Source organism: Centropristis striata, chromosome 7 (genome assembly GCF_030273125.1).
Source record: "Centropristis striata isolate RG_2023a ecotype Rhode Island chromosome 7, C.striata_1.0, whole genome shotgun sequence".
NCBI classification, from domain to species: domain Eukaryota; kingdom Metazoa; phylum Chordata; class Actinopteri; order Perciformes; family Serranidae; genus Centropristis; species Centropristis striata.
Window position 1 is genome coordinate 4,408,933 of NC_081523.1, and position 21,416 is coordinate 4,430,348.

A 21,416-nucleotide genomic window follows, 5' to 3' on the forward strand; every position below is an offset into this window, starting at 1 on the left:
CCTTATATCTGAACTTATGAAGCAAAGATGTGGCACCAAAGTGATAAAACATGCTTTCCACTGATTATTAGGTGCTTTGTACCTTATAATTCATACTATGAGCTTTTGCACATTACTGCACAATAAGGTTTGTTTTTTCTAATAAAAAAAATGCCACAGTTTATATTCTATGCTATTCTATTTTAATGTATCTTGACTTTGACTTAAAAGAAAGATAAATACCATTTTCAGAATGAGCAAGTCAACACCTAGAGTGCACAGAAAAGATGGGAAAAAAAGTATTGGAAATTTAAAAAAATGTTGGAAAAAAGGGGTTGAAAATGTATTATTTTAATTACTAATTAAAATAAAACAAAAATGCAGATTAATACATCTTTTAGAATATTTTTCTCTTACCTTTTTTGTATTGCTGTTTGTTTGTTTGTTTTTAAATAATATTTTTTTATTGGAAATCAGCATTCATAAGCATCAATACAAGACATAAGTTATTCCAAAGCTGTTTTCCACATTTTTGTTTTTTAAACGGTACATTCGAATGAAGAACCACAAAAAAGATAAGCCACAAAACAAAAAGAGAAATAAAGTATTATAATAATATAAAGGGAGGCAAAAGAGAGGAGAAACATTAACAATTATACTAACAGCAATACATAAATACACACAGGATGCCGAGTGTGCTCTTTAAAAAACTTTGATAAAATAAATGAAAATTGGATGCATCAAATCAACTCAGTTGGGGTCCAGTCATTTTCCATGGTTTTCTTGATAATGATTTTGATTATTATCAACAAAACCATGGGAAATGTCTAGACATCAGCTCTTAAATGTAACTCTTATCAGCTATTTTCGTTGTTATCATTATATTAATCCAAACAAATGTACCTTTAGTTGTACCAGGAATTAAAATGAACAAGAAACTGAAGAAAAATGGTGGTCTAATATTTTTTTCCATTACTGTGTATGTAAAAACCTACTTGGCAATAAATCTATTTCTGATTCCTGACCCCGCCCGTCCGGCCGTGTATCGGTGTACGCTGTGTAAATCTAAAAGTGTACCCCTAAAAAAAACAACTCCAGACCACCTACTGCGCATGTCAGAGCGCGAAGGACGAACTCAATTCACCTGTACTGCACCTGAATTTGATAGCACGTCACTTGTATGAGTTTTATCATTAATATTGATTATATTGAACATTTGATCATGTCAGCTGTACTTTTGAAGAGGTAAAACACCTGTATCGGTTTCTAGGTGACTTTGGTAAGTCTAACTTCCATTTGTTTTTAGCATTTACTTGTTATTTTTTCCGTTATTTTGGACCGTTTGTGGACGTAATATTTTTATTTTAACACATATATTTGGATGGACCATCATGACCACACAGGTGGCTATACTGCCCTACAAAGCCTAACTAACTGCAGTAAATACATTTTTGGTTGAAATTGAGTTATAACTAAAAATGAACTCCTTGATGTCTGTTTTATCTTGTGACAAAGTTTTGGATTTAAATTTTGCTTTATTTCAGAGAAATAATTACATAAAAACCACAAAATCCAACTCAAAACCAAGCAGTAATTGTGCTTACCATGGTCTGCTTTGGATATATATACTAATATAAACATAAAAATAATAGAAATCATAAGTTTATTTGAGAGGGAAATTATTATCTAGATAGTGATCAACTAAAAAAGTGAGATACAATTATATTAAGACTAAAATATAACATTTCTTTATAATATTAAGTCTAAAATATGTTGTTAAACACTTAAATACATTTATAACAAAATCAATTTGGAAAATGTTAATTCACTGAAAACAAAATATAAAAGCTGAAAGAAGACGACAACATTATAGTTACTGCATCATTATTAGATCATTTACAGCAAAACCAGAGTGCAGAAACTATGTTTTTGGGGTCAAAGGTCAAATAAATCAGCATGATTTTTGATCATAAAAATTACATCATCAATACATGTAGAAATAAGTCATATCACTTATCTACCTTTCACCCATTTTGCTGTCCAGTTAAAAAACGTTAAAAAACTTTAAAGCAGTTTTTCTCAGTTTTAACCTTTGCGTAGTTACTGCAGTTAGACTTTTTGGTTGATGTGGTAAAATATGCAAACTTAACTTCTCTTGTAAGTGATGTAATAGACATCAAGGCTTGCTGCTACAGAAACTGTTGGGGAGAGCAGTTCAAATCAGGCACTAATCACTTTCTGCACATTCTGCAAAACTTGGAAATCTGAAATTCAGCTTTCCAGTCATGGAAAAGAATAGTTTCCCTATGAAATTGTTTGTCTTGCCTCATGATCAATTATGTTGGTAGATGATTTGGAGCTGGGAGTTTAGAGGAAAGTTTAAGGAAAATTTACATTTTCAAAAACAAACACTTCACATAATAATGGGCAATTTTTCTTATCATGTCTGTGCACAAAAAGTTGGAAAAACTAGAGCAAAAAAGTAAACAGTCCCCAGTAAGCTTAAAAACAAAACTTGCCAAAGAACTACAAACATTAGATGTTCAGAAAGTTATTTGTTTAGTTGTGAAACTCTCCACATTGGTTTTACATTCACTGGACTTATTTTCATTATGGATTAATCTGTCGATTATTTAAACAATTAATCGATTAGTTGTTTGGTCAATAAAATGTTGAAAAATATGACGTCCTCAAATCTCTTGTTTTGTCCACAAACCAAAGAGATATTCAGTTTATTGTCATAAAGGAACAAAGAAACCAGAAATATTCACATTGAAGAAGCTGAAATCAGAGAATTTGGACAAATGCTCAAACCAATTATTGGATTATCAAAATAGTTGACGATTAATTTAATCGATTATTATTCAATTAATCAAATAATTGTTGCAGCTCTAATGATAATTGGTTCATTTTGCACTAAAGTTCTTAGTTTTTTCTTTGTATTTTCAAAAAGGAAATTAGCTTTTGTGGAGGGCATTAAGAGAAAAGGCTTTATTTTTTCAAAAAAACAGCGATCTAAACTGTGAGAAGTGCTACAGGAAGCCTGGAAAAGTCATGGACATGAATGTTCTGTGTTAAATCAATTGTTGTCGAAAGGTTTTTATTTAAAAACAAAAAGGTGGTCACATACTGTGAACTTTCTAAGCATCACAAAGCCTCCAATTCTTTTCTCCTAATGTTTTTGTACCTAGTCTCTCCAGGAACAAGCTCAAGATGAACTCATGCAGGGTTGCACACTAACATAATTCATATTCATCCCATTATTCACTCTGTGAATATTGCAATAAGCTCTTCTCTGGCTTTTCACTAAAAGAAATTGATTTTCTACAGAAATTATAATTTCTAAAGAATTTAGATGAGCTTTTTTTCTGAACTCATAACCCGGTCTCATTGTTGACTTGCACTGACTTTTTAAAAATGATCTACACAAAGACATGTCCTGCAAAATGTCCTTGTAAATGAACTCGCTGGACTCTGAGGGAACACGGTGACAAATTGATTATAACCCTGAAAAGAAAATGTCACTTTCATGAACCTCAGTCCATTCAGAGAGCTGTGCATCGTCTTCAGTAGCCCTTTGGGGAGATTGTCAGGAAGTTCTGTCTGTGAAGATTATAAGCACATACTTTATTAAACTAAATATATTTCACTTTTATATGAATGAACAATATAGCCATAATGAGGCACAATTCATTGTTTTGTGCTAAAATAATATTTTCTATATTTTGAACATATTTTTGATTCACAAATTCATTACTGTAATGCGTCCAGATAAAAATGTCATGGTTTCCTCACATTTATATACAATAAATATTTAATAAACTTTATAAAAATAAATATACATTTGTTTAAAAATGTATAATTTAACAAAATATAATCAAATATAATGTTTTTTAACAATGTAAAAAAAACAAAATCTGAATGAAAATGAATGAGAAAAAATGGTTAAATGTTACGGTAGTGATGGAATTGTTGGAATTAAAATATGTGTATATTTTAAAGGAACACTCCACCGTTTTTAAGAAAGTAAGACGAGTTTATACAGACCTCTTGCATCTCAATGCGTGCAGTCAATCGCCCTTGCGCGTGGCGCCACTTGGCTAGCACTTAGCTTAGCCCAGTTCATTCATTAGGACCCAAACAGATGGACAGTTAGAAGCGACCAAACTCCTCCACGTTTTCCCTATTTAAATACAGCTCGGCGCAGTAATATCATCACTCCTGAAAAATCTTCTCTCCTCAGGAGTGATGATATTACTGCGCCGAGTCGAAGTGCTCCCAAGTGCTATTCTGCCATACATTATAGTTCTCCTTTTTATCCGCTTCGAAAAGCGCCACGTTTTATTTTGTGTCGCCATACTTGGTCGTTTAACTACTCGTGTAGCTGTATTTAAATAGGGAAAACGTGGAGGAGTTTGGTCGCTTCTAACTGTCCATCTGTTTGGATCCTAATGAATGAACTGGGCTAAGCTAAGTGCTAGCCAAGTAGCTCCGCGCGCCAGGGAGATTGAGTGCACGCATTGAGACGCAAGAGGTCTGTATCAACTCGTCTTACTTGACCGAATAACATGTTTTAATATGAAAAAACGGTGGAGTGTTCCTTTAATAAAATACATTTTTGTGATACCAGCTACTCTTGAGCATATTTAAGTGCTTGCCAAAGAAAAAAAAAAGAAAAAAAACCTTTTGTTTTTTTTTTTACTTCTATTTAAAAATGTGTTACAGTAATGAATTTTGCTCACACTGTCTCTAAAAATGTCAGAAAATACATTAAAAATTTTCAAATAGATAAGGGTCAAATAAGGTGTATAGGATTTCTGCTATGATCTGTACCATGTTTATGAGAATCACCCCACTGCTCTGTTCTTTGTGTTTTACAGGTGAATGGTCACTGGGAGACATTAGAACCTGATCCAAACCTTCTGCAGCACCACAAGTTCCCTAAAGAAAGATCTTCAACATCTGAGTCAGATAAGGTACGAGTTGTCTTCGAATGAATTTGAACAATTATCCCATTTTGAACTGGTTATTTAATCTACTCATGTGCATTGTTTGTTTGTTTTTCATGGTGTTTAGAAGTGCAGTGTTTTCCTATCTTTGATGGCGATATGGCTTATCATAATAAGACGCTCATCCACTTCTGATATTTATTGAACAGAACTCCTTGACTTTCCTTATTTTCAACACAAAATAAAACGTTTTCACTTAATGCGATGCAAAACATTTGGTTTCTAAGTGTGTATTCTAGTGTGTGAGTGCGGTCGGAAAACTGTTTACACTCCGCCTCCTAACCCTCCAAAACTTCATTCACAAAAATTAAATAGCCAGCTGCCCATGGGAGGCCCATTACTATGTCACCATATAAATAAAATAAGTGTCTTTAAGTTCCTTTAGAAGTTTCCTTAAAAATAATTTATTTTACAAATAAAAAATAACATCCATCCATCCATCCATCCATCCATTTTCCTCCGCTTATCCGGGGCCGGGTCGCGGGGGCAGCAGGTTAAGCAGGGCATTCCAGACATCCCTCTCCCCAGCCAAGTTTACATATTTTCAAATTATATTAAGTGTTCAATATGGCTCCAACAGATGGCTTTATTCTTTATGTGCTTTACTGCTCCTACACTAACACTATATTATACACTATACTATACACTAACACTAACACTAACACTAACACGTAAATACAAAAAGTGATTTATCTGTTCCAAATTGGAAATAAGGTTTTATTACAGGAAATGGTTAAAAAAAATGTAGCTATATGTTTGTAATTTTCGGGTTTTGTCCCCTGAAGTTCTTTCTTGGTATTACCTCACTCTCTTCCCACAAAACCTCTTTCTTACACTTCTGAATTATTATTATTCGAGCAAAAAAAAGAAGAAAAATTCATGTTCAAAATTCATGTTCAAAATCCCTTGTTCGCTGTTCCAAATCCAGTTTGCCATCTGCACTCTGCACAACCTCTCATTTGTTTTGAAAGTCTACCAGGAGATGTAAAGTCGAAGTCACAGTCACAGTCAATCTGCCAAGAAACCTGAAACTCCCCGGCAAAGTTTACACAATATTGTGCATATTTCCTCTGCGTCTGTGGGTTTTGTTTATTTTTGCCATGTACGCCAAAGGTTTTGATCATTTACAGGATGTATGGAGGATTGAGTCGACTGCCAAAAAGCACCAGCTCCTGTAGATTTCTAAAATCAGGAAATATGACGAAAGCACTTTTTGATATATTGCAACAGTTTAAAGGAAAGCGGTTTCATGATAACTTGGGGAACTGGGTTGTCGCCCATAACTCTTTTAGGAACACATAAGTTTCCTAACATTCAGTGTCTTAAAATTGCATCATTAAGTGTAAAAATCTGCAGCACAGAGCTAAAAGATGCTCCTTATGTGGTCCAACACACTCTCTTCTTCACAGGGGCCGTTGCTAATTAGCTACAAAGTAATGAATTCAGAATATCTATTAAGAGATGCTGACATTTTACAGTCCCCAGGCCTAAGTCAAAATTCACTGAATCAGACTTTTGCTGAGAAAATGGCTTGAATGCAAAAGGTTAGAGAAGAAGAGAGAGCTGACAAATGTGGAATAGAAAAGATTAATGGACCAACAAGGAAGAAAAGATTAAGCTTCACTGTCTGTGGAGGAGGAAACACAAATGCATCTGCCATACTGTGTATTTATAGTGAGGTGAACATCTGGACACATTACAGCCCATTATGTTTCACTGCTTTTCTTCTCCTGCCTGTCTTACTTCATCATTGTCTCCTGGAATGAACGATCATTTAGAGTTTATAAGCTTATCTAAGGCAGCGCTTTTCCTACCATTATACTGAGTGGCTCATTGTTTCTTTAATAACCAGTGCAGTGCTCGTAGGAAGTATGTATTCATATAGTGGAAGATGAAGTAGATTTTTCAATTATGGCCAAATGAGGTTGTGTGTGAAAGTGTGATGTACAATGAGGTGTAATACTCTAGTAGTGTTAATATACAAAGGTTATATTGGGTAATACATGGATGTACATTGAGATATAAAGAGACACAGAAATGGTTATTTTTAGAAAAAGAAAAATAATCATTTAACATGGTTATACATATATACAGACACAGATATAGGAGGGAATACATTTCTGCATAGAAGAGGGGTTAAGGCTTTTCCACTGCTTATGTTTCAAGACAACAAGTCCTCCGCACCATAAGAATATGTTTTTGTTCCTATCATTACATTTTTCCAAAATTACCAGGAGATCAAAGTGTATCAAAGTACACCATTTTGCACATAACTTCAGAACATCTTCACTGTACTTACACACAATCATGAACCAATTGAATAAGGTATAAAACTACCATTTGACATTTTCATTGATTTTCTTCTTTTTTTTTCCCACTTACAACATCTGTCAGAACAGCTCACAGTGACTCTTGACAATCCTTTTTGGGGAGAAAGCCTAATATTGCTTCAGGCCAGAAAGGGCAATAGATGGGTGGCACCAATGTCAAAAGTACATTTCTGAGGGTCAGGAAAGTGGCAGCAAAAAGTTTGGTACATTTGAGGAGCACGGTCTCTAATGTGGTTGCTGCAATTTTGGCTTTCTGTGCACCATCTCCAGTTCTGAAAGTCTGTCATTTTTTATTACATGCTCCTGACCTGGCACCCACCTGTCGACAAAAGCACTTTAAGTTATTCAATTAAACCATTTTTTAGGAACAGTGAGCAACCTTTGTGTGATGTTTGAACAGACCGAGATGAAAGATGAGTTCCGTTCATCTTTTATCTGTGAATTGGAAAGGTCATTCTGCTTTCATGTCTGATTTGGAGTCTGGTTTGATGATAAGTTATGTTTTGAACAACACACCACAAAGCTTGTGCAATCCTGTTTTTATCACCTTCGAAATATTTCTAAAATACGATCTATGCTAACTTTTAAAGACACATAGACCATTTTTACATGCTTTTATCTCGTCACGCTTGGATTACTGCAACAGCCTTTTTACCTGCCTGAATCAAAAATACATTCATAGACTCCAGATTGTCCAGAATTCAGCTGCAAGACTTTTGACACAAACCATGAAACATGATCACGTTACTCACGTTTTAGCGTCCTTACACTGGCTCCCAGTATGTTTTAGAATTGATTTTAAGATTTGACTGATTACTTTTAAGGCCCTTCATGACCTCACTCCGTGCTACATCTCTGACCTCTTAACACCTTACACACCAGTCTGTACTCTGAGATCCTCTAGAGGTCTCCTGACTGTTACAGAGGCTAAAACTAAGGGGGTTAGAGCGTTGGCAGTCAGGGCCGCGAGGCTCTGGAACAACCTGCCCGAGGAAATCAGGTCGGCTGAGTCAGTGATCTCTTTTAAATCTCTTCTTAAAACATACTTTTATCGGAGAGCCTTTCCTGATTTTACCTGAACTTTACCTTCCCTTAACTGTCTTTTAATTGCACAGAACGATGTCATTTTCTAACATTATTAGGGCCACGGGGCAATCGCACCGAGTACTACTGTTATACTGTGGATTTTTTCTTCTTCCTCTTCCGGACGCAATTTCGTCCCGCTACTAGTCCTGCAACTCGAACTGCAGCTCGACTGTAGAGTGGAATTTGCGGCTCCAGAAATAATTTATTCATAGAAACGTAGGAAAATTAGTCTTCTCCCTCACAATCCTCTGGTAAAGCTGTCAGAGTTATAGTTTGGGCGTAGGACGCACAGATGATCCACCAACACGCACCAACAGCCTCATTGGCTCCCAAATTAAAAATGCAGGAAGATTTCTGAAAAAGGGAGATGTAACAGTTTTTTTAGATCGCTCTAACAAAGCTATTTTTTAAAATTTTCTTAAAAAACAAACATATGTAGACGTTCAGGAAGAACTCAGGACGCTCAAAGTGAAGTCGGATCAATGATAGGTATTATGGTTTTGCCAAAAATGCTTTCTGTTCGAGGCCAGAAATTCCAGTCTGTCCACCTCTGGCTGCTGTAACTGTTCAGGAACATTCAGGTGGCAGTTAATTCTATTGATTGCTTTGATCTGATTGCCTTTGATCTTTGATGTGATTACAGTTACAGATACACACACACACACACACATGCACGTAAGCTCGCACACTCCTCAAGATACACATACTTCAAACACACATGCACATACACACACACAAACACACACACACACACGCACGCACGCACACACACACACACACACAGAGGTAACTTTATGGGATTTTAATTACACACACACGCACACACACGCGCGCACACACGAGCAAAAACACACACACACACACACACACACACACACACACACATTGAGGTTAAAGGTCATAGGTTGCTGTCTAAATAAATACTTGAAAAGGAATGCTTGTTGTAGGTGTGCAATCCAGAGGAAATTTTCCTCTGGATTGTTTTTATCTGTTGTTTAATGTCTGTTTTTAAAGCACTTTGTAACATGCGTTTTGAAAATTGCTCTATAAATAAAATTATTATTATGATTTGTAAATGCACACTCGGGTCTGTAAGTGACGATAATACTGAATTTATGTATGATGTTTACGTATAGTGTATGTCTGCTGAGGTGGTGATGTCACTCCTACATGTTCACTGTTGTCTGATGTCTGCAGCTGATAATCCAACAACAAAGTCATTAGTGTCCTCTCAGTGACTGGAAGGAAGCTGCTTTTAGCCTAAAGAAAATGTACTCGCAGTTAATTGTTGGTTTACATTGTGGAAGAGATAATTAGACAGCAGCTTCTCTCATATATTCCTATTACAGGCTCAGAGACATACAGTCTGAAGAATGAATTATAACGCAGGTTAATTATATTTAGAAGCTGCCCTCTGAAAGTCAATGAGTTGACTCATCAGTCATAAAGCCATCAGGTTTTATTTGTTGATTTATCAGTCAGTGTGCATTAGGCTACATTATATTTTGTATTCTAGCAGAGGAAGTGCACTGCATATACAGTGCTTAACACATTTATTAGACCAACTGTCGTAAAAACAATAAAAACAATATTTTAGAAATCTTTCAAAACTGAATTTGCCTTTTTATAGCCAGATTTGAGCTGGCTCACTGAGCTAAGTCAGAAATTATTTTTGATCATTTTCATTGATAAACATAATTCTTCAGGTACAAGTACGAGGCTTAAGTGCTACAATCTGTCTCTATCTCTGATATAAAAGAATCATGAGGGAAAACTAAGACTTAGGCTACGTTTACATGATGACGGTCTGAACAGAAGACGCAAAAGTGGCGTTGCGTCTTCACTTTTTATTCCGCGTTTAGACGAGCGTTTTCGGGAGGAAATCTGCGCGCAAAAGTGTGTGGAATTGGATTGTATGCATGCCAGGCGGCATCACTTAAAGCGATAAGAGCATCTTTGGGCATGTGGAAGTTTTCACACCACGTATTTTCATCAGCTACTCCTTCCACAAAGTTCTCCACCATCACTAGATCTCCCAGGTCTCGTCCAAAGCCGTCTGGCTCGCCTCCGACCAATCGGTGCATCCAAAATGTGATGGAGGTAATTCCAGATCCTTCTCTGTTCACTAATACTATCTGTACATATCCTGTACATTTGGTGGAAAGACTCCTGTAAGTTTATTAGAGCTGCCAGAGCAGCTTGAAGGTCCCACCATGGAAAAAATCCAACATATTTGTTTATTTCCTGTACTGGAGCATGTATGTGACGTAAACACATACGTGACGTGAGCAGATCAGATCAGAGTTTTGTGTCTTGTCAGTGTAGACGACACGCTACGGCGGAGCGGATTCAACTTTTCCACTTTGGAAGGTGGTTTCAGATTTTTGCATTTTTAAGCCGATAAAATATTTTGTCGTTTTTACCCGCAAGCGTCCTCGTGTAAACGGGGCCTAAGACTGGGTTAATCCTGAAGTTACTTCACTATCCCCAAATCCTGCTTCGTAGTACAGGCCTGTGCACATGATGCTTTATTCTAAGCTATAAGTTAGAGTCTTGGGGTCCATTTACCAGATAAGCTAAGGACAGGCCACCTGTTTCACAATTGCACCTGGTACAGTGGGACCTATTTGTAGAAAGAGGGCACAATAACCACTTCACGGCCCTGTGAAGCGTGAGGTTGGGCTGATGGATTCTGCACAGCCGGAGCATAGATCGACCTTCACCATGGGCCTTTTTAAATGCGCCGCCACGAAGGAAATGAGGCACACTGAGCGGCCGTACCTGACTCATGACTTAACCCCCAAGCAGACAGCATGATCCCCACCTGGTCATTAGTGTAAAACTATTTCTGCTTCATTATGAAACTGTGGCGGGTCACCTTTTACCATATTTGAAAAAGTTAATGTTGTCAAAGTCACCACTGAAACTCATACCAATGGATTTTATGATTGCAAGATAGTACGTATGAAAAAGGAACAAAGAGTTTATTCTTATCGAACAACCAAATCCATTTCAAATGAAAAAAAGTCTGATTCTGGTACAGATCTACTCTCTTTATATACAATAATCACTGGAATTCAGCCAGTCATACAGAGTTTTTATTCTCAAAGTGTCAAAACATCCATACAACGTATCATTTTTATAATAATGTTTGGGATGTGTTCCAATCATAGTTTTGCCAATATGAAAAGATGTCCTTGGATTTTGTGAGGATAATGAAAAGTGTTACCCCTTCTCTTCAAATGAAATGACATCTTTTTCATACTGAGTCGGTTTATTCTGCTCAAGTTGTTTTCATGAGTTGTTTGTGTTCTGGTTGAGCTCTTTTTCCTCAGTTAGAGAGGTACTGCTTATACGGATGGTTAGGGCTCACAGGTTGGATCGTTTCTTGCAGGCAGTTGTTGGAGTTGCGTGCAACTTTTTTCAAGTTTTACAAGAGTTAAAAAAAGTTTTTCTCAATTGCAATATTTACCTTAACCCTTTGGAGTTTGGGGCTATTTTGTCGGTTTTTGACGACTTATCATTCTGCCTTTATAAACGACTTAAAAAGTGTTTACCATGCCATGTTGGCATTGTTTTCAGCACAACCTCACCTATATGACCTGATTATTATTTTTTCATTTTGACTTACTGGATCAACATTTTAAACACAAAAAACACACAAAAAAACACACACACAAAGTTATAAAAACACACATAAAAAGCACTTTTTAAATTAAAAAAAAAAAAAAAAAAACACATAAAAACACACTTAAAACACACTGAAAACACGTACATTTATTTTTTATTTTATTTTATTTTTTTTTACAAAAAATACAAAAAACACACACAAAAACAAACAAAAAATGACAAAAAAAACACATAAAACATACATAAAAAACACACATAAAAAACACACATAAAATTGACAAAAATCACACACAAAAAACCATTGTAGCATGAAGAAGTCTTGCTCCGGTGCCTTCGTGGACTCCAGAGGGTTAGAGCCAACTGTAGTACTGAATATTAATCGTTTTCCCTCTCTACCCAGCTCAGTCTTCCCTTTTGCTTTTTTGCTTTTTACGAGCTCTGCTAAAAAAAAATGTTTCCAAACACTTACACTTAGAAAAAACAATACATTTTTGTTATTCAGTGAATGCCAAAGCTGTGCAACATCCCATTTGTTGTGGCTTCTCTGTGAAATATCTGCAGGCATGGCTGAGCAATATTCTTAAATCCTGCACAGTTGGCTGCTCCCTCTCCAGCTCCTCCATCTGTCCCGACTCTCTGTCCCCTCCAGGGAGGCTGGTTGACCCGCGGAGCCAACCTTCTCTCCTCCACAGTGCTGTGGTTTGCCTAATGTACCACTGAGAAGTGGCTGACTCTAATGAGATGTGGTTACAAATGCTGTTAGGTTGTGTTTTAGACTGAGTGTCTTGATATTTGCTTCAGCTGTTTTGCCACTAGTAAACTAACTGGCTGTAGTCACCTTCTCCTGCGTGCTTCAGAGCGCTCTCAATAAAAGGGATGCATGATAATGAGCCAACAAAGAGAAATCCCCCCACAGTTTTTCTTTTCCATCCGATTGCACAGCCACTCCAAGGTCAGCCCGGGGAACAGGCAATTAGATGTATGATGCTCATGACTCAAGTCATGCTTAAACCTGTAGGGCAGTGCTCACCAGCTCTATTAATTAACCACTGTTGTTATTTAGACTATCAAGCCCAGTCTAAATATACAGAAGAGAATGCACCCAATGATTTGTTTTTGGGGCTGGAAAAAAAAAATAGGAAGAAAGCAGAAAAGACAGTCTGAGAACACAGAACTTGAATTCATCCCGGTGGGTGATTCTCATGAACATGGTGCAGCTCCTAGCAATAATCCAAGAGCATTGAATACATATTTTATTTGACCCTTTATAACATATGCAATCTAAAGTCACTGTTTAATATGAATTTATAATCTTTTTAAGTAATTTTAAGGTATTTTCTGACATTTTTAGAGACACTGTGAGCTAAATTCATTACCGTAATAATTAATATTAATTGCAATTTAATTAACATTAAATATTAATGTGCTCAAAGGTAGCTGGTATCACCAAAATGTATTTTTTATTAAAATATACACAATTCTATCATTACCGTAACATTTAACCATTTGTTCTTTATACATTGTTAAAAAACATTATTTTTGATTATATCCTTTTAAATTATACATTTCAAACAAATTTATATTTATTTTTATAAAGCTTAAAAAGTATTTATTGTATATAAGTGTGGGGAAACCATGACATTTTTATCTGGATGCATTACAGTGATGAAATTGTGAATCAAAAATATGTATAAAAATATAGAAAATATTATTTTAACACAAAACAATGAATTGTGCCTCATTTTGGAAATGTATTTAGTTTAATAAAGTATGTCCTTATAATCTTCACAGACAGAACTTAGACTGGCTTCATGACATCACTCAGGTGTCTGATTCCAGACCTCCCTGACTCGCTTCAGCAAACCTTTTGTTGCCGTTTCACAGTTTAGACGCAGCCGATGGGACTGTGTGGTGTGCTAGTTGGCTTATTTTTGTCTTATTTATGGTCTGAAAAACAAATGAGAAAGGGAGAATGGGACAAGAAGGGGTTGAGCAAATGGATGCTGCATTCAGCTCTGCAATGCAATAAGATTTTTCCCATTTAAAAGTACAACATCAGTGTGTGGAGGTTAATGTTGATAATGTGGCGGCCACCACAAGTCAGTCTATAAGAAACTGCACTAGCTTGATGAGCAGGAACAGCTAAATGTAGCAGTTAAAGTTTACTTTCAAGAAAGCTAATTATTTTTTTCTTTGTTATACATTTTATGAATCTTTTTTGCAGTATTTGATGCTGCTGAAGTCAGTTGTTTTTAAAAAAAATCAACAAATGAGTATATCATCACATCCTTGTGTATTATCTTCACCAAAAATAGACACAGCTAAGAGTTTACATGTGTAGTTTGGGGTAAAATGTCTCAACAACTATTGGATGGACTGCCAAGACATTTGGACTTTCATGTCCCCTCAATAAGAATTATAATACCTTCGGTGATCCGCATACTTTAAACTTGGCTCCGTCTTTGGGTCATCACACTGCAAAAAGGTGTGTCTAAAAACACTAAATCTAAGGGAAATTATCTTGCTGCATGGACAGATAATTTCATTTGACAAGATTTCTTAAACGCTTAAAATAAGAAATGAACTCTTAAAACAAGATAAATTATCAAACACTTCTAAATCTAAAAGTATAGCAATGAAACTATGATCTTTTTTTGTACAAACGTGATCTTTCTTCCAAACTTTTGGCCTTTAGTGTAGATTGAATGACACATTCTGCAGACACATAGTATCTGAGGCCCAGGCAGGTTATGATTACATCAACAGTAGGTCTTTCAGCTTAGAGATCAAGTTCTCCCATGTCAATATTGTATATGTGGCTGAGCATTATTTACTCTTGCTGACCACAGTTCCATATAAGATATGACCAAGAATGTCTGCAGCCAGTGAGTCTGAATCAGAAATGTCATGAGGGGATTTCCAGCGCTGGGCAACAATCTTTTTGGCTGCAGTGAGCCCTGTAAGCTATAGCTTACCATGTTTTTCCTCAAGGGAAAGCTGGGAATCATTATTCAAAAGGTGCACAGCAGGGTCCATAAGGAACTCCTTTAAAATCAGTAATATTTTCGCTCACCTTTCTCCACACTGCAAAAAAAAGAGTGTCTAAAAACCAGATAAAAACACTAAATCTGAGGGAAATTATCTTTCTGCATGGACAGATAATTTCACTTGACAAGATTTCTTAAATTAAGATTATTAAATCTAGAAATAAGCATGTTGAACACTTAAAATAAGAAATTAACTCTTAAAACAAGATAAATTAAAGCTGCAAGCAGCGATGAACTGGCCCGAGCAGAGTGACCTGTGAAATATTTGTTTCTTACCAAGATAAAAAAAACTTTAGATTTAGATATGTTAGATAATTTATCTTGTTTTAAGAGTTAATTTCTTATTTTAAGCGTTCAACATGCTTATTTCTAGATTTAATAATCTTAATTTAAGAAATCTTGTCAAGGTAAATTATCTGTCCATGCAGCAAGATCATTTCCCTCAGATTTAGTGTTTTATCTTGTTTTTAGACACTCCTTTTTTGCAGTGAACAAAATATACAGTACAGGCTAAAAGTTTGGACACAACTTCTCATTCAATGTGTTTCCTTTATTTTCATGACTATTGACATTGTAGATTCATCAAAACTATTAATGAACACATGTGGAATTATGTACTTAACAAAAAAGTGTGAAATAACTGAAAACATGTCTTATATTCTAGTAAGCAAAGGGTGGTTACTTTGAGGAATCTAAAATACAAGACATGTTTTCAGTTATTTCACACTTTTTTGTTAAGTACATAATTCCACTTGTGTTTATTCATAGTTTTGATGCCTTCAGTGAGAATCTACAATGTAAATTGTCATGAAAATAAAGAAAACGCATTGAATGAGAAGGTGTGTCCAAACTTTTGGCCTGTACTGTATGAATAAATAACATTTCTGTTATCCTCAACTGTACTTTGGGATTATCACTAGTTGGTAAATGTTACTAAAATGGTAAACATGTTGGACATTATATCTGCTATATAGTACCTGGCTTTACACTCTTAGTCTTCATGTTCATGTGCTTTTTGGTCCTCTCATGTCGACAGCCTCACAGGAGGATGGAATCTATCCCAGCATGCATTTAGCTTGAAGTACACTCAGGACAATCCATTCTGTCAGACTGTTACATTTATTCTTGCAATATTGAGAGATTTGAGCCCTAACCTGTATGAGTGTATGAAGCAGAGCGGAGCCCCCAGAGTAAACCTCTATAGATGGAGAACATGCTAACTCCTGGATTCAGATTTATTTTCATTCCGCTGCTCTTGACACATGGCATCTGTCTTTGTCGCTGAGAACCCGGTGGTCAGAGGCCACGCAACTGGATGCCTGCCGTTATGGGATTTTAAAACCACCAAGGCAGAATAACACCATTTCACTCAGACTATTATGGTAATTAGAGTGTAATGGCTCTCCCCAGAGCTCCATTCGGCCTCTGTGGCCAGACAGAAAGACATTTTACATGGGGAGAGGCCGAATAAACTCCCTGTTGGAGCAAGAGCTCGCCATCATGACTCAACACTGTTGATCAGTGTTATGCAGCCACAAGGGCAACAGCGATTATAATCACTGACATTTAATTCACCTTTTTTTTTTTAATTAATCTTTTAGTTAAGTCTTTAAAGTAGTAAGTAAGTAAAGCTCGGGTTACAAATTCTCAGATCCCAAATAACATCTTCATATTGCTTGTTTTATGTGAAAAAAACAACCTAAATATGCAAATATGCAAATTAATGCAAACTAGTGCAGTGCCCGTAGGAAGTATGTATTCATATAGTGGGAGATGAAGTAGATTTTTCAATTCTGGCCAAATGAGGTTGTGTGTGAAAGTGGGATGTACAATGAGGTGTAATACTCTTTAGTAGTGTTAATATACAAAGTGTATATTGGGTAATACATGGATGCACATTGAGATATAAAGAGACACAGAAATAGTTATTTTAAGAAAAAGAAACTTAATCATTTAACATGTTTAGACATATATACAGACACAGATATAGGAGGGAATAAGTTTACATGCAGCACAAACAGATGGATGTGAATAATGTGAGTAAGGGTTATTAGCTGTGTTAATGTGGAATGTATAGATTGATTGATAACTATTGTGTTTCATATATTGTGGCTATGCAGACCACTACAACGTCTGCAACTCCATAAAACACTTACTTTTCATAAGGTACCACACCATCCAGCACATACACACTGAACATTGATATTAGCTGAAAACTATTAGAACGTTATTGTAAAATCAAACCTTGTAGCCACTTTAAAACTCCTAAAGATAGGTAGGCTAAATAGACTTCCAGATGAGATGAGTCAGGGTGGAAATCCAGAGTGAATTGTGTTACTGACCAGGTGTAGGCCTATCACACAATGGGGCGGAGCTCCCCTAAAAGGGGGCGGAGCTCCACTAAAAGGCGTCCGATCGGAAACAGTGCATTGCACGTTCTATGTAAATAATGATATTTTGAAAAATTAATTCAAAAATCTTCAAAATCGAGGATGCACACCTTCGTGCCATGAGCAAGACACATACGAGATCTGAGGTCAGTCTGACTAACGATCAGAGAGATATGAACTAGACACACACACACACGCACATACAAGCTTCTTCCTTTTATAGATAATATATATATTAAACTTCATCAGCTGCTCGTTTCATGCGTATTTATGCCCAGCATATCTGCGTAGAAATCATTCTGCTGCCAAATGTATCACCTCAGACACTATACATACTGTACTGTAGCGTGCCAACTGCTTCTGACAGGGACAATATGAAGAGAGGTTGTGTGACAACATCTGTTGCTACCAACATTTTAATAATTCATCTTTGAAGTAATATACAGACACCTCGATGGCTTTGAAGTTATGAAAAGAAATCACAGCGTCAGATCAAAAGGATGTGCACTCGTGTGGGCTGTGTCTGTGTGGAAGAATTCAAATTAAAGTCTTGTCTACATCCATTTTGGAGTGCAATAAGGCTATTTGCACTATATCAAACAGAGAAAAGCAGCCAGTTATATCATTTGAGAGGCTAGACCCAACACGTTTGAGGTTTTTAACATTTGTAAAGATCCACAGATCATTGTTTCTTTTCTCCGACATTGAACACTCACATTTTAAAGTCTTCTTTGAAAAGATGGTTACACGGTATCAAGTGTGATATAACTGCCATACTGAATTTGAAATGTACTTCGCTAAGGCCAGCTCGGAGAAGCTGCTTGTCACTAAAGTGAGAATAGCTGGTCGACCTTGAAGGTCTTCTCGCCTTAAATGAGTCGCCTGAAGCAAATCTTCACTTTAATCAACAGACTCCATAACAGACCGGAGCTTGACCCTGGGCCTGTAGGAGCACAGATACAGATACATTCACAAGGCTTATGTCACATCTCGATTTTTGATTTATAATCCAAATATTAACCCCCATATAAAAAACACCAATCCCCAAAAAGTTGGGACACTTTGAAAAATGGATTTAAAACTAACAGAGAGAAGATATTCAATGCTTAAACTGTGATGCTTTTGTTTTTTTGCATTCTAATATGCAAAACATATATACTTTATTGCAGGAGTTAATAGAAATGTACTAACCATTTTCTTCATTCTTGTAGCATTCCTGCAAATGTTTTTTTTTAGTAAGGAATGATTAATTGTAAAAAATTGAATAAAAAACAAGGTAACAAGTAGAGGACACAAATTATTATTTTCCTTAAGCTACAGCCAATGATAAATGACGGCACACAGAATCAAATATCGAGTTCATGTGTTTTCAGTTTGCACTGCAGCAGCACTGAACACCAGGCAGCCATATGGAGATATCTGTGTAACAAGATTGTGTGTGTGTGTGTGTGTGTGTGTGTGTGTGTGTGTGTGTAACAAGATTGTGTGTGTGTGTGTGTGTGTGTGTGTGTGTGTGTGTGTGTAACATAATTGTGTTTGTGTGTTGGTGAAACCAGCTGTTTTATCAGCTTGTGTGGGTGGCGTGAATGACATCATGTCTCTTCCTAATCCTATGTTATGACATTTATTTATGTAAATCAAAAAAACAATAATAAACCCATTATGTTATACAGTCAGTGGTACATCTCAGGGTCCTAGTTTACCCAGTGAGCAAAAATATTTGTTGTCATTCAAAAGGGCCAGTAATGCTTCATTATTCTTTTATAAACATATCACTTTAGTCTTTGCCTTTCATAAATTGGGATCAGTGAAACAGAAACCCAAATATTGTCTATGAAGGCTTATAAATGGTGATTAAGTAGATGGTGGGAAAAATGACCTTTTCAGTGACTTGTGTTGCAGATTCCTTTTTCTTTGGTGAAATTTGGAGCCGTGAATGGAGGAAAATAACTGTAATTGAGTTTGCTTGAAAGAGAACACTGTCTACTCTCCACCGGGCTTAATCCTAGATTTTATTTTTCCGTTTCTTCTGTTTTTTTTCCCAGTCGACTTTTTTTTTTTTTTAGTTTTGGTCACACATACACGAAAAAGGTATTAAATCGACTGACTCGGCCATGACAAGTGTGCTATGACACATGTGGGTTTTGGCAAATGGTTTTCAAATTATTCTGCAAAAACACAGCAAAAAAATCCCCCCAATGTTACCCTATGGAGAGGCTAGAGTGGATGACATCATCGCGAGAGTGCAGAGGGAGAGAAAACATTTTCAACAAAATACATTTGGAAACTGCGCTTGTGGCTGCAGATACCACTCTACAGAAATAATTAATACATAGAAACGTAGGAAAATTGGTCTTCTCAGTCACATTGGTGTGGTAAAGCTGTCAGAGTTATAGTTTGGGCGTAGGACGCACAGATGATCCACCAACACCACCCACAGCCTTATAGACCGCCATGGTAAAAAGGCGGGAAAAGGTCTGGAGGAAACCAGAGGTACCAGTTTCTTCTGTAAAAAAACAATTCCTTCATTTTTCTTCACAAAACACATATGCAGACGTTCAGGAAGAACTCAGGATGCTCAAAGTGAAGTCGGATCAATGATAGGAGCTATGGTTTGGACAAAAATGGTTTCTGTTCGAGGGGTAGTTTTTGCTGTTTTTTGCTCTCTGTCAGTGGCTTCACAGGAGCATTTCAGTTGATTGCTCTGCTCTGATTGGTGGACATCGCCTGGCCCTGGTTGCTTAGCTACCAAAGCCTGCCCCCCCCCTCCCCAACACACACACACTAACTGAAAACTGTCATTTTACACTAACTGATCAGTTTTACACACTAACTGACGAGTTTTAGACACAAACTGACGAGTTTCACACTACTTTCAGACAAACACACACACCAACACCTGCTTTATTATCTTACATGACTTCCTCCTCTTTTCCATTTTGAAAACAGTTCAGATTGTAATCTAATAATGTATGCGTGAGAGTCACTGGCCAGAGTCAAGCACACTTTAAATTTCTTTAGAAATTTTGTAGTTATCTTAGTTTTGCTGCATTAGCTGTTACACAGCTTGCCATTGTTCCAATGTAAAATTGGAGTTATTAGTTCCATGCCATTTTGTACCGCCGTTCTACTCTGACTGCATTGTCTTCACGTCACATTAACAAAAGCTTTATTGGCATTACAATAAATATATTGAGGGAATATGTAACAGAAATAGAATAATTCCTGTAATTCAGAGCGATGTGAGGCAGTTTTTATACTTCTAACATCCAAAGTTGTTAAGTTCCTAAGCCTGAAAGAGAAAACGATATTGACATTGATGTTATCTTTGGCTGCACCTTCACAGCACAGTAAATTGAAAACGTCAGGCTCTTTCCTCTACCTATTTAATTTGATTCTAGCCTTGAGCATTGTCATGTTATCAGGCGTATTAAGTCAATGTCAGAGTGGTTTTAATGGATACATTTTAGTATCAAACTAAGCCTTTAGACACAATAAAACCTCGCAGTACTTTTGCAAAATGCTGTCTTTTTGTAGTAACTACGGTCTTTTAGACGGCACTAAAATGTTTCTCTAGGGAATGTCTTTAAAACGACTTTGGATTTTATTTGAACGTTTGGAATAGAAGAGGCTGCTTTGAAATGCAGCAACACTCACCTTTTAAAGAGACCATTGATACCGCCATTACATGAGATTACATTTACATGAACATGACAATAGTCTTTGCCTTTCCCAAATCATGAGCAGTGAAACGGAGAGGTCCAGATGTTGTAGTTACAATACAATACAATAGTTAAACTAGTTACAATAGTTTAATGTTACTTTATTACCAGAGAACGTCTCTCTCTCTTTGTGGGGGGATAATCAGCAACGTTATAATAGTTTTGGATTTTTCATTAGTTTTAGTTTTAATTTTGTTGTGATTTTTTTTTTTTTTCAAATTCA

At 36.3% G+C, this 21,416-nt stretch overlaps 1 long non-coding RNA gene across 1 annotated transcript in view; it reads left to right on the plus strand.

Moving 5' to 3' along the window:
- Positions 1-1,122: 1,122 nt before the first annotated feature.
- The window catches only part of LOC131975463 (uncharacterized), a 65,416-nt gene continuing 45,122 nt past the window's right edge, over positions 1,123-21,416 (plus strand). Inside the window, exons 1-2 of the long non-coding RNA XR_009394727.1 lie at positions 1,123-1,258; positions 4,860-4,955. This is a non-coding gene — a long non-coding RNA (uncharacterized LOC131975463). The remainder of the gene's footprint in view (positions 1,259-4,859; positions 4,956-21,416) is intronic.